Source organism: Amblyomma mixtum, chromosome 3 (assembly GCF_055824585.1).
Source record: "Amblyomma mixtum isolate Tamu chromosome 3, ASM5582458v1, whole genome shotgun sequence".
Lineage (NCBI taxonomy): Eukaryota > Metazoa > Arthropoda > Arachnida > Ixodida > Ixodidae > Amblyomma > Amblyomma mixtum.
Window position 1 is genome coordinate 218,198,040 of NC_143014.1, and position 14,717 is coordinate 218,212,756.

The following is a 14,717-nucleotide window of genomic DNA, read 5'->3' on the forward strand; positions in this document are numbered from 1 at the left end:
GGACGCGAAATTCGAAGGCCGTGGGCTCGGGTCCCACTGGCGTCATGTTGTTTTTCTCCTGCGTTGTAATCACTCATCTTAGAGTGATAAAACAATTATGTTATTAATCTCTTCTTGATCTACTCCACAAATTAAAAAAACATCCCCTATGCTCCTTGGTTTCGCTGACTATTGGCTTCCTTCATGTAATATGCGAAAGTTCGTTATATCTGCAGCTAATACACAATAGTCGGCTAGATCCGCCGTTAACGCACGCAAGGTCGTTATATGCGAGGTGGCATACTCAGGCTGTGTATATCCGAGATTACCTCACTAAAGTTCCTTTTATCCGAGGTGCCATACTAAGCTTCGTTATATCCGAGCTTAACAAGGAAACATCGTTATATCCTAGACCACATAGCAAAGTTCGTTATATCCGAGGCAGCACACTAAGAACGTATTGTTGCGGGAAAGAATATATTTACAGATATTTACAAATAGACAAGAACAGCTGCGAGCGGCACCGAGAACACAGTCCGAACTTTGTTGTCGTCTTCTACTCGTCCCACTCGTGCCATCGCTGTTTGTCGTCGTCGTCTACTCGCTTCAGGACCCCCGGCTGCTGAAACGCCGTCTCGGCGTTAGGGCGGCGGCGTATGAGCGTCGCGATAAGGTTTCAGGCGACAGACGTGGACGATGTCGGTGGTGGCGCCAGAGGACGATGGCGAGGTTTCAAGGGGAGCAATTTCATAGTTCACGTCGGTAACACGGCGCACGACACGGTAAGGGCCACGGTAGTGCGAAAGGAGCTTCTCGGAGAGACCGACGCTGCGAGAGGGCGTCCAGAGAAGGACGAGTGATCCTGGGGTAAATTCGACGGCCTGGTGACGGCGGTCGTAGGCTGACTTCTGGGAAACTTGAGAGGCTTGAAGCCTACTACGTGCTATTTGGCGCGCCAGCGTGGCCTGGGAGATGGCGTCCCGAGCGTAAGCAGTGGTGGGGGCTGAAGAAGGCGGCAAGAGTGTGTCCAAAGGCAAGGTGGGATGCCTACCAAACAAAAGGTAGAAAGGAGAATAGCCTGTTCTGTCATGAAGGGAAGAGTTATATGCAAATGTCACATAAGGCAAGGCTGCGTCCCAATCTCGGTGGTCTGGCGATACGTACATGGCTAACATGTCGGTGAGCGTGCGGTTGAACCTTTCCGTAAGCCCATTGGTTTGTGGGTGGTAAGCTGTCGCGAGCTGGTGCTGCGTGTCACACGAACGAAGAATGTCGTGAACTACTCTGGATAGAAAATAACGACCGCGGTCGGTGAGCAGTTGACGAGGGGCGCCGTGGTGAAGGATGACGTCTTGCAGAAGAAAATCGGCAACATCGGTAGCGCAGCTGGACGGCAAAGCACGCGTGATGGCGTACCGAGTCGTATAATCAGTTGCGACAGCGATCCACTTGTTGCCGGAGAGGGACGTCGGAAAAGGGCCAAGAAGGTCGAGGCCAACACGGTGAAAAGGTTCCGGAGGGATGTCGATGGGTTGCAGAAGACCGGCAGGCAAAGTGGAGGGCCTTTTTCGACGTTGACACAGGTCGCAAGCGGCCACGTAACGTTTGACCGAACGATAGAGACCAGGCCAAAAGAAGCGATGCCGCACCCGAGCGTACGTGCGGGACACGCCAAGGTGACCGGCTGTCGGCAGATCGTGCAGTTCTTCAAGGACAGAAGAGCGTAGACGTTGGGGTATCACGAGCAGGAGCGGAGGACCATCGGAGCGTAGGTTTCGGCGATACAATATGCCGTTCTGGAGCACATAAAGGTTCAGAGACGGAGATCGGTTTGCAGAACGGATGCCATCAAAGATAGGACGTAAAGATGAGTCGTGGCGCTGTTCGTTGGCAATATCGGCAAGATCGGAGATAGCGAAGAGGCAGGGCAGGGTCTCAGCGTCCTCTAGGTCAGGTGGTTCTACAGGGTATCGGGATAAACAGTCAGCGTCCTGGTGATGGCGCCCTGACTTGTACACGACGGAGTATGAGTATTCTTGGAGGCGCAATGCCCAGCGACCAAGGCGACCGGTGGGATCTTTTAGTGAAGACAGCCAACAGAGAGCGTGGTGATCAGTGACAACAGCGAATGAACGGCCGAACAGGTAGGGTCTGAATTTAGCCACTGCCCAGACAAGGGCAAGACACTCACGCTCAGTAATGGTGTAATTTTGCTCTGCGGCTGAAAGTAGGCGGCTGGCATAAGCGATGACTCGATCCTGACCCTGTTGACGTTGGGCTAGGACGGCGCCGATGCCATATCCGGAGGCGTCCGTGCGAACCTCTGTGGGAGACGACGGGTCAAAATGTGCTAAGATGGGCGGAGTGGTCAGCAAATGAACGAGGGTTGAAAATGAGTTCTCTTGAGCAGGGCCCCAAGTAAAGGGGGTGTCGTTCTTCAGAACATCGGTGAGGGGACGAGCGATGCCGGCGAAATCTTTGATAAAACGGCGAAAATACGAGCACAAGCCGACAAAGCTGCGCACATCTTTCGACGACCTTGGAAGTGGAAAGTCCTTCACAGCTTGAATTTTGATGGGATCTGGGCGTACACCAGAAGCGTCAACGAGGTGTCCGAGAATAGTGAGTTGGCGACGACCGAACTTGCATTTCGATGAGTTCAGCTGAAGTCCGGCGTTACGAAATACTGTCAGAATATTGGAGAGGCGCTCGAGGTGCGTGGCAAAAGTAGGCGAGAAAACCACAACATCGTCTAGGTAACAGAGGCAAGTGGACCATTTAAAGCCACGAAGAAGGGAGTCCATCATTCGTTCGAAGGTAGCCGGGGCGTTACAGAGGCCGAACGGCATGACTTTAAACTGGTATAAGCCATCAGGCGTCACGAAGGCGGTCTTCTCGCGGTCCTTTTCATCAACGGCAATTTGCCAGTACCCCGATCGAAGATCAATTGAAGAGAAATATTTGGCGCCGTGGAGGCAGTCTAATGCATCATCGATCCTTGGGAGTGGATATACGTCTTTTTTTGTGATGCGGTTGAGGTGCCGATAATCAACGCAGAAGCGCCAGCTGCCGTCCTTCTTTTTCACCAGGACGACTGGTGAAGCCCAAGGACTTGACGAGGGCTCGATGATGTCTTTTGCGAGCATCTTGTCCACCTCTTGATTTATGACGGTGCGTTCGGCGCTGGACACTCGGTACGGACGTCTGCGGAGAGGAGCGGATTCACCGGTGTTTATGTGATGCGTCACCACAGAGGTCCGAGCCAAAACACGGCTATCAAAGTCGAAGATGTCGCGGAAAGATGATAAGAGGCACCTAAGATCGCGAGCTTGCAGCGGCGGTAGGTAAGAAGCAATCATGTCGGCGTAGTCGTCCGTTCGGTTCACTGTTGATGGGGCCGCAGGCAGCCGGCATTGCTGAGTGGAAGGTAAGCAGCTGTCCACCACTGATATCACACATTCGGCAGCAGGGCACAGCGTGGCGAGTGAGATGCCTTGCGGGAGCGGTTGGATGGATGAACCAAAGTTCAGGACCGGAAGGTACGCTCGGTTGGCCGACATTGTAAATACAGTGTGTGGAAGCGCAATGCTGCGCGTCAGGGCGACGTCAAGTTCCGGAGTGACTACGTAGTGACCATCAGGTAGAGGGGGAACAGATGAGAAAGAAATGTAAGTTGCGGCTTGAGGCGGTAGACGGACAAAGTCGACAGCACAAAGACGGTGTATAACTGGGGACGGCGACTCAGCAGAAAGAGGAAGGTCAAGCTGAACAACATTAGTGGCGCAGTCAATGAGGGCTGAATGCTCAGACAGGAAGTCGAGGCCAAGAATGACTTCATGAGGGCACTGGTCCAGAACAGAACAGTAGTGCAGTTCTTGTATACAAGCAAGTTGAAGGCATCGTCGGCGATTCCCTTCAACACGTGGCTGACTTTGTCAGACTCGGGCATGGTGGCGTCAACTTTGTGACAGAGGGCCAGCACATCTTGAATGTACGACACATAGGACTCCGTAGATGTTTGAGCTCGGGAGGCGAGGTCCTTCTTAGCGGCAAGCGTTCGGCCGAGCGCCAGTATATATAGTATGCTTAGTTTACTGTGCGCCTTCTTCGAAATGAGAGAACTGAACAGTGTCTTCGAAATGAAAAAAAAAAACAAACAAACAAGAACATGATTTCGGAGCCGCGTGATTTCTGGATGGCAAAATAAACCCTCGAACGCCTCGAGCTTCAGCGTAGCACCCTAGACAAGGTGGAGGAAAGCGGACACGACGAGCGCACACTACCGATGCTTTTATTGATAAGCCAGCGCTGACTGCCTTCTTCCTTCGTTTTCGCGTTGCGTATCGCGGTGAATTGGTAGGTAATAACGCACGAAGAGGACCAACTATTTGTCTTAACGCCCGAGAAGTAGAGATATAGTTCTACCCCCATGTTTGAGAGCGGTTCTTGAGCACCGGAGCTTGTGAGGGATGTGTTTTGACCTAATTTTCGATGCAGCTTAGCTTACATAAAAAGCGACAGCAGTGTAATTTTTTAATAAAACACTTACTGTTAGTTGAAAGCCGCAACACGCAAGTCTCGGAATAGTGACAGAAGAAGAGGCTGTTCAACTAATCCACGATACCAGTTGAAAATTTACACGCCCACAGAGGAAGCTAGTTGCCATGCGATCATAAATGGCATATGCGTGCTGAAGATAGCCCTCTACATTCCTTGTGAAAATAGAGCTGCAATTAGGACACATGGAGAACTGAAACTTTCGTCAAATGACTGAAAAACTATGTAGATGAAAAGAAAGATAATATCAAAGGCTCAGACAATGTGAAAGCGAGGAAAAGTAGGGGAGAATGTACAAAAATTAATGGCGAGCTTGCAGTCAAAGAAAACGTTCAACCTTTGTACTTCTTCCAGGAGATTACACAGGGTGACATCAATAAAAGAACTGACATCATTAATCACAGCTCTGTGCCCAACTAACCGAAATAGCACCTGAGCATGCGAGATTTTGGAAAGGGAGCAGAACACAACACGTGACGTACACCACTCTCTTCTCTGATCGATGAGAATAAGTGGGCGGTATCATGTCATAATAACACCTAATAGACTTCATGTGGGCAAAATTCTTTTCAGTCTCAGTTTTTAGTGCTCAGCAGCGCGTAAGTAGCGAAAACATTGCAGCAAGCATTAACTCAGTATCTGCAAGAGATGGAGCTCTCTAGAACTGAGTGCCCGTAAAAAAAGATCTCGTTTTGCTTTTCACGTTTCATTTGTCTTGTTCTGTGTCTGTCTTGACGCTCAGAGTCCTTAGTTATCACACGATAGTTTTTTCTTCTTTCATGCAACAGCTGTCCACATGGCTTAGTCATGTGTCAGCCAGTAAGAACGAAGACAGCAGGAAGCGGTTCAGTTTTGTCGAGTGGAATAATTTATTAGACGCTTATATTTTATTCATGTTTTTTTCGCATGAATTTCGTACTAAATAGTTGATACGAGGAATTTTCTACTACGAAGTCGACGGGTAGGAGCCGAAACAAGGGATGAGTGGACGGAAACCGGAAGCCAAATTTCTTGCCTTCATCCTTCGTGCACTTTTATTTGTGTTTATTGTTTTTCTGCTGATCCATCCATTCTCTACCGCCAACGCCATTCTTGGGCACGGTCCTGCGTAGAACACTGTTCTACACACAAAGAGAATACATTGCGCACGAATCAAACTGTGCGATACACAGGTACACTTGCGAAGTGGCTCCGTAAAATAAGTATAAAAAAAGACGTCGTCAGGGCTCTGCAAGAGGCACAGTACGTTCAAAATGCCAGAATAGGGGGAACAAGGGAAACAGCAAGACGGATTTTTACAAATGCACACAGAGTGCACTTTTGGGGCTTTAACTGAACCCACCAAAAAGAGGCATTAGAAGTGCACAGCACGATGCCTAGCGATGGGCACCGTGCACATAGATACGAACAAAACAACACCCAATTCAAGTAAAGAATCTGAAAAAAAAGCGATGGTGGAAGAAAAAGGGGGGTCGGGGGTGGGCAGGGGGGTTAGTACCGCAAAACTGACATTCAAGTCTACATTCATGTACTGCTGTAATTTGGGATTCGCTGGCGAATCGTTTGTTCTCTGGAACACAATGAACTTTCTTCTTATAAGCTAAAAACGATATATGCGACCCGGTGCATTCGCGAACACTCTAGTGCAGAACATCGTGTATTATAGGAAAATTATGAGATACCCCAGCTGAAATCAAGAAGTACAAATGGAGACTGGCAGGACTAGTGAAGCACTGGACTAGATACGAACGATGGTCTGTTAGGATAACAGTGACCAATACCGCTCATATCTGACATGCTACTAATGCGCCATAAAACTTCAGAATAGCAGAAAAATACAGGAGACTAACTATTTCTTTGAGGAATGCTTTGTCTACGCCCTGCAAATGCAGCCCTTTTAAGAACCACATCATCCTAGGGTGAAAAAAGGGACGCTCCGCCTTTAAGGCATGACTTGTTTCCTACTTTCATTCTGAACTAGTGCCTCCTTCGAATTAACCACACTCATTAGAAGGCATTAGTGGGTATACCAGACTAAGTGGTACACAAAAATACACACAAGGTCTCTCTTTAACCTAGTAGAACGAACGTGCCTCGGGGTAGCGTGTCTGAATCGCAATGGGGAGAATCTTTGTTTCGATTCCCAGCAAATTATCCCAATATTCTCTTCAGCACGTGGAATTTACTTTACAATCTTACATGTCGTAATAATATTTGAGTCTTGCTAAGACCTCGTAATCACAATTTAACTCAAGCTTTAACCTTTTTCATTCCACAACTCAACGTGTGATGTCACCACCTCTCAACCAATCTGGATTTTCTTGACACGCCAAAGACAACAACTACGGCAGTTCCTCCGCTGAACGGCAGTGCAACGCTTTCGTGTAAAATCGTTTGCATGTTTATTGCTTTACAGTCATAAACGCCTGGTGGTTGCTGGATAGCACTGCTATATTTAACAGTCCGCGCACTCCGCTGCTACTTTTGCGACGCCAGTATCGTAACGCCTACAGACGCTTCGCTCTCCGCATTCTGTTACTACCATTCCGTTGGGGGGCCTGCTCACAAGCTTGTCTGCGCTTACGTCCATGTTGCTCTGGTTGACGTTATACAGCCCGTACTTGATAGATTTCAACTGCAGTACCTCTACCAGCTTTCGCTGCGCTACTAGTGCCGATAAAAGCGCGAGGGGGCGACGACGTAGTTGGGGAGGGCGAAATGCGTGACAGCATGCATCGGTATTCCTGCGCCGAAGTGTACAAAATGAGTCATGGCTGCAAAAGTGCCAACATGGCTTGGTAAGACAGCGGGACCAAATCGAATTAGCGCATATGAGAACATTTAATACATGGATTCTATCCAAAAGTGCTGCTGAAAGGAAAAATAAGATGACATTTTTTTCTGGAACATTTGCGGTTAAAAGGCTGTGAAGAAAGTGATGCTTTTTCTGCCTCTTAATGATGGCAATCATCGGCACAGATATACAAAGGCAAAACTCGAAAAAATTTATCTGATGACTTCTACCGCCTTCGAACGGAGCTGCAATCAGAAGGCGGGCCTAGGGTCCACTGCAAAAGTTCATATACCGGAATTAAACCAAGATGTCTAGAGGTATTGTTGTGTTCTACGGGCGCTCCTTTAACGCTCATATATCCTCCAGTAGCCAAGCTCTTTCTATGTGAGCTTGCACAGTAATGCGCAAACTCTTATTTTTGTCGTTGCCTTTCGGAGCACGTCCAAACAACGTCAAAACTTTCTGCAAAGGGCACAGAGCAAACCACCTTGCAGTTTTCTGTTCCTGGCAATTACTGACGTTCCTGGCGATTCACAGCGCCTACGTCGAGTAGTGCATCAGTTTCCCATCCCCGCGGACGCTCTGAGAGACATATCAAGTTCTGGCAGTCCGTCTGGCTCCGGTCCAACGTCTGGCCGCATGCATATTTTTGCGATCGCTGGGCACGGGAAGATCGCGGCGTTGGGTTTTCCGACCCAGGAAGGCGGTTGGAGGAGGTCGTGTGCTAGGCGATCTCTTAAAAACGTCAGCGGCACTCAGCTGTCCCTGGTTCAGACACCTGACACTAGGGCAGAAAAATTCTGTTTCTGCGGGGCCAAAATCAGTGCAAGTATGCGTGGTACAACTCAAAACATAATTTGGTATTTTTCCATCTGTGTAACAGACAGCAATAGGGCTTGCCTGGACTATTGTTCTAAACTAATAGTACAGCGTTTTTCCTTGTTTTGTTTTATATAGAATCAATAGAGAAGAATACGTGAATATAATTTGGTGTTGCACTTGCCATACTATTACTATAATGGTGAAATGGAGCGCAGATGCCGCTTCTGAGCAAAACACTATCTCTCTCCTTTTTATTTTAGTTTATATGAACTAAATAGCAGTATTTCTGTTCCGACTAAAACCGGCGCGCAAGCAGGGCATAGCGTTCTTCCCTGTTCGGGTGTGTCCAGTGTCACGTATGAAACCAGCCCGGTTGTGCATGGAGGTGGGGAACGATAGAATGATTGCCTTGAATCCAGTGCGGGAAAATGTAATTGACCGCGGCACCACAGTGCCCGTTCACAAGGCGGCGCTAGCGGCCACGTCCGCGTAGAGTTCCTGTATATGCTCCCGCAGGGAGCAGAGTTGCGCGAAGGTCCGCCATCATGTTCTAAGCTGTGCGGGAAAGCCACTTCTCGTACGTACAGGGGCTGCGTAGCTCGCTGTGTAGGGCGCTTGGGCTTTTTTTTTTCTCCTTTAAATAGATTGACTTGATGGCAAGTTTCTAAACGTAACGCTGAAAACTAATCTGTGATTTGCCCAGGGTGTGCATACAGCACGAAAAAAAAAATCGCCAAAGGTTAACAGCAAATCGTAATCATGACAAACTGACGAAAAAAGACTGGAAACGGCCTGCGAGTTTTTTTTTCTTTCTGGAACTAGTAATTTCAGAAGAACAAGCAGTTCCGTTCCAGATGAGACAGCGTCTGTCCCATCCTGTCTTCCTGCGTGCACGTCTTAAGAACAAAAAGAGTATAGCGATGAATTACTTTTTTTCACAACTAGCACAGCCGTGTGTTCTGTATACTAGTTAAGCGCGGAAAATACGAAAACGCATCTCTCTAGAACCACATTAAAATAATTGTGCAACTTGTTGTAGGCAAGCAGACTAAAGCAACGCCAATGCATTGAACGAGGTGAGTCTGACATAACGAAAAAAATTAACACTCAATTGCTTGCCCAACACATTTCACAAAATGTACCCCGTTGCTAAATGCAGTGCTAGGGCAGATCTTTAAAGGACCTTGAAAGTACTCTTACACGTAGATATTATTTAACTTTCCTCATTTTTTATCGAAAAGCACTATCGTTTCACCTTAGTTATTAAATTGCAATAGTTGTTGATTATTGTGGTAGGTTTTCGTGCCTGCTTCATCCTTATTGCTCGGAAAAACTAATGTTCCGCTTTGCATTTTTGTACTCCTTCTTCGTAGATTCGGCTTAGCTCGCAGTATCAAAACATTTCGCGACTCCTGGATTTTTTTAAAGCCGGGGTTATAGGCTGATTTGCTGTCTTCTTGCTGAAATTATTCGCGGCATCAATATTTGCGACGCTTGTTTACATGCCATTTTTGCCTATCCTATCGTCACATCTCTCACTTAATCCTTTTTTAGATGGTTTTTAAGGGCATTTTTACTAAGAACAGTACTTTATAGCGTAGGCAGACAAATGGTTTAGGGGGGTTTAACTGCCCAAAGCGACTCAGGCTATGACAGGGAACAGTACATGGCCTCTAGAATTTCGGCTCCATCGAAATTCGACAGCCGCGGCCGGGATCGAACCCGCGTCATTCGGGTCAGCAGCCGAGAGCTGTAACCACTAAGCCACCGCAGCGGCTGCATAGGCAAATTAAATGTTTATGCAGGTGAGACTGGCATCGAAATGTAGCAAAACTTTGCATGTAATTTGCTTCTTGAACATTCATTGTCCCTTATATTTCACCTCGAACCATCGCTACAGAAGGCTCGAAGCAGCAGTAGAGTAAGCAGAGCCTGCCCTAGTGAAGGGCCAAAGAGTTGCAGATGCAGACTGTAAATTCTGTACAATTTTAATGCAGTGATATGCTACAAATACTGCTTCGAGGGACAGGTATAGGCTCAAACTAGTATCCATAAAAGGACACTAAGTGAAAGATATAGACAAACAAGATTTTCGTTGCCTGTTCCTTATTTGATAATGTGTGTAACTAAAAAAAGAACTAGTGATTTGTTCAAGGTAAACAAATGTCGACAGATGAAAAATGTTTTTACCAATACAATTCTGATCTTGCTGTCGAAACAGGCAAATGTTGGTTGTGATGGCACTGGTAGATCGTGAAACATGTTAGAAATTTTTATTTATTCATCAGTACTGTAAGCCTTTCAAAGCCGCAAACAGGAGAGGTTCATTCTCAAGAGCCACTTGAGGCGCCGACGCACTTCGGCCGCCGACCTTCCACATGGCACTTCGTAAAACGCTTTGCCGTTTCCCTGTGCGATTGCTGCAGTTTGGCGCACTGCACCCAGTCATAGCTGACGAGTGCATCCGTCACTGCCACTTCAGAACACCAAACCTGACGCCACAGGTGTGCACGGAAAACAAATGAATGTAGCCGACGGCGCGGGCACACATGAGGCGTCGAGCTGACAGCTCGCTCGGCGCTGCACCTGTGAAGTCAGCTTCTCCGCGGAGGGTAGAACACACGACGTCACGAAAATCATGTGACCGCCTCTCGGCGAATGGCGTTCGGAGCGGCGAGGGAAAACAGACGCGCAACTCTGCTACCTTTGGTAGCATATACAGGAACTCTACGTCCGCGTAGTGTGCATTGAACGCGAAGACAATGTGAACGAATCTGCACTAGACACAACTAAGAAACGATTGGAAGGAAGATTGAATTGGGTGGTGCAAAGCTACAAGTTCGAGTTTCAACACTGGGGCAGAGTGAATTCAATATAATTTGTTCTCTTTTTTAAGAACAAGACATATTTTATGATAGTAGCGTGGAGAAATATCAAAATAATTCCGATTTTGATGTCCATTGCTATCACTCTGTCCGTCCGTCCGTCCGTCCGTCCGTCCGTCCGTCCGTCCGTCCGTCCGTCCGTCCGTCCGTCCGTCCGTCCGTCCGTCCATCCATCCATCCATCCATCCATCCATCCATCCATCCATCCATCCATCTATCCGTCCGTCCGTCCGTCCGTCCGTCCGTCCGTCCGTCCGTCCGTCCGTCCGTCCGTCCGTCCATCCATCCATCCATCCATCCATCCATCCATCCATCCATCCATCCATCCATCCATCCATCCATCCATCCATCCATCCATCCATCCATCCATCCATCCATCCATAATAGAGTGGCGAGCGTGAGCCGGTTAGGCAATGGCTAGTGGCTCGACCGATTGGTTGATTGCGCAGAGCATACCTTGTCACCCTCAAACCCGACGTGTACGCTGTCCTAGTACAATTAGCACACCTGTGTCCTCAGCAATATCCAGTCAGGGAAACTTTCCACTGAGGATGGCCTAGTAGACCTCAGCGCATGAACCCGAGCAATATGTATGTTGAAATTATTCGGCTATCTTTGTGAGGAAACAGGGCCCGTCTGTCATGGAAGCTGAGAGACGATGGCCACCGCATGGTCTACTGCATCAGCTTAGCCTCCATAGGGTCAGGCAGCTGGTTAGCGCACTGAGTGCAACATTTTTGTCTCGAGTTTCAAGTACGTACACGCGGGCAAGCCCATCAAGTTATGTGTTCAGTTGGGACGCAAGTTAATTTTACGAAGAGATCAGAAACATACCGGTCATTTGGAAGAAAATCATATGAAAGTAAGGAGCAACAAAAGAAAGACAAAAAAGCAATGCATAAGAAAAGTAAAAGTTTTTTCGAGGGGCGAAGCGGTAGCCCTCTTGCGATCTTGGTTAGCAGTCGCTGTGCATTCTTTTATTTTATATTAACACTCATTGTTCATTGTTGGCTGCTGGGTCTATGAGGTCACTACCGAAGAGTTACTCCCCCGTTTTGTTTTCTTTTTGCATGCACAGATACTATTTCCTTTGTTAGTTTTCACATGAGAAAGCTAAAATGTTCGGCTACTAGCTATATATAATCTATTTATGTGCCCACTTTTCAAGTTTCGCCACGGACAACGTAATCTCCGCATGGTCATGGAGAGCGTGATATACTTTTCCAGTTCCGAATGAAAAAAATCTGATATGCTCTTCATTTCGACGTCGTGCAGTCTATCAGCCAAGACCATAATCCTGCCAGAAAAAGTGACAATTCTTTATGACAGCGTCCATATGAGGTGCTTATGAGAAAAAATAATCAAATGCAGGTGAAAAAATTAATTAATGTGTTTTTCGGGTTGCAGGATCTTCCTTTTAAGTTTTCTTATTTGTGCGAACAGATTATTATATGCGGCGAACGATAGCGACTGCAGACCTTCATGAGCTTGTAGATGGAGAGAGGTCAATACGGAGTTCGCAGCAAATATTCGGTCTTGCTCCTTCTCATCTCTCCACTTCTGGATTATGACAAGTGTGTTAAAATTGTCGCAAGAAGTAATTATGGTGCGGTCTCTACATATTCCCTTTTGTGGTCACACAATCCCAGCAAGTTTCTAAAACATGAACACGCACGAAGCTGCCCTTACGCATTTAAAAGCAAGTGAGGAAAAATAAATGTCAGAATGCCTTCAGAAATGCTCCAAAAATGCCGGGCGTCGACATTTTGTGCGAGATTGTTTGAACCGAAAGCCACAAGCGGCGAATAGCCGCCAAAACGAGCCTGTGAGACGCCCAGATCAGCAGTCCTATGTGAAACGTCAAAATGGGCCTCCAGCTCTAGTCCTTTGGGCCGCTAAATCAAATTATCTTTCTATGAATAATGCGCTAAGCCGGTAAGCGTAAATATACCCTTTTCGTACCTGCGCCACGGCAAAAATATTCCCTATTGTGGCTTTATTTGCCTCTCGAGGTCCTCTTTTCAGGGCGCTCTCTCTCCATAGCCGATAAATCTTATGGACAAGCGGCTGACTAGGCGTCTTTGTACAGCTCGATTCCATGATGAAAAGCGAAGTTATGGGGTATAGGAATGTGATGCAGTGTTGGAAAGACGGGAGGGAGTGAAAGAAAAAGAAGAGCGGTGACTTTCATACTCCCACATTTATTTCCAGGATTGACGCACAGAAAAACGGTGGGTGACAGAGGACGTCTCCCAGGGATGATCATAAGCGCGGCTCATCATATCACTAGGGGAGAATTACATGGCCAATTCGACGAAAGCGGCGCGAATTGCTGGGCGAGGTGGGTATTAACGCTATATATATATATATATATATATATATATATATATATATATATATATATATATATATATATATATATATATATATATATATATATATATATATATATAGATAGATAGATAGATAGAGAGAGAGAGAGAGAGAGAGAGAGAAAGAGTTTCTTACTATTACCTAGAGGGACAGCTGGCGGCGCTGCACTTCAGCCACCATGGACGCTCAAAGCATCATGGGGCGGTGAGCTACTTGTTGCGGGACAGTCGCAGTTTTTCGGGAACACAGAGTGGCACTACTAAGACATTTCATTCCGAAAACGTTGTTCGTGTGTGCGCAGACGATTTTCGCGCGAACGCAGTGTGCAAAAACTATAGTAGCAAAAGCGCATAGACACATGACGCCAATAAAAGGTTTCACTTTTCCGAAATACCATTAAAAAACCTCTTAAAGTATGTAAGCAACAACATTTTTTTAAAACATATTTACTTTTAAAAATGCGTCTGTTAATTACGAAATATTAGCATTTGTAGTGTTCATTACTTGGCCAATAGGAAACCTAGCCATCTCATATTTTGGGCAGCCTTTGCATTTACATGCTTTTCTGCTCGTTTGTTGCAACCTACAGGCAGGATATTGAATGTTAGGACATTCGTAGTTATCTAACAGATTTATTTTTCTATTATTTTTGGGCCAAAAGTTGTAGTACTGCAGTCGGTAGCTCACCGCCCCATGATGATTTGAGCGCCCATGGTGGCTGAAGTGGTCTCGAGGGGCCTCCATGCAAACTCCCATAGACGGGTTGTCAGCTTTCCCTCTTGGTAATAGTAAGAAACTCTATGTATATATATAAAAATACACCGATATCGACGACCCTTAGCAGAAGCCCCAGTGTCACAGACCACACTCCTAGTTTCGGTTCTGGAATGCAGAACCCAACCTTCGGTTATTTTTCACATTACGCCCGTTTTTCAACCAGGTCGAACACTCAGAAACAGCTTAGCCGTTTATGCGTCACTGCTGCAGTCACAACGTGCCTCAGCTGCCAACCTCCTATATGCATGCACATAGCGGCCGGCAGCCCCGGTAAGCGGTGACGGCAGGAAAAAAGGGATAAGGCGTAGGATACTGTAGGCGCAAGCGCAAAAGCGACACTTAATTCCCCACAAAGTTCGTTAACATGCTCGCTGTTATGAGAAATAAGCTCCACATAGCAATGAGACCGCAAAAAAAAACGCTCTCTGGCTGAGAACACATTTCCACGCTTTTGCCACGCAGAGCTCCAAACTCGTTAATACCTGCCTGAGTTTACCCTACCCAGAGACGACATTGCATAAATCGGCTGT

General features: G+C 47.0%; 2 protein-coding genes across 3 annotated transcripts in view; one reads left to right on the forward strand and one right to left on the reverse strand.

Annotated features, from left to right (window-relative positions):
- LOC149353695 (defensin-2-like) overlaps window positions 1-14,717 on the forward strand; it is a 77,628-nt gene that overhangs the window by 40,870 nt on the left and 22,041 nt on the right. The gene's annotated exons all lie outside the window — the stretch shown is intronic.
- The window catches only part of LOC149353698 (4 kDa defensin-like), a 39,948-nt gene that overhangs the window by 6,597 nt on the left and 18,634 nt on the right, over window positions 1-14,717 (reverse strand). The window lies entirely within an intron of this gene.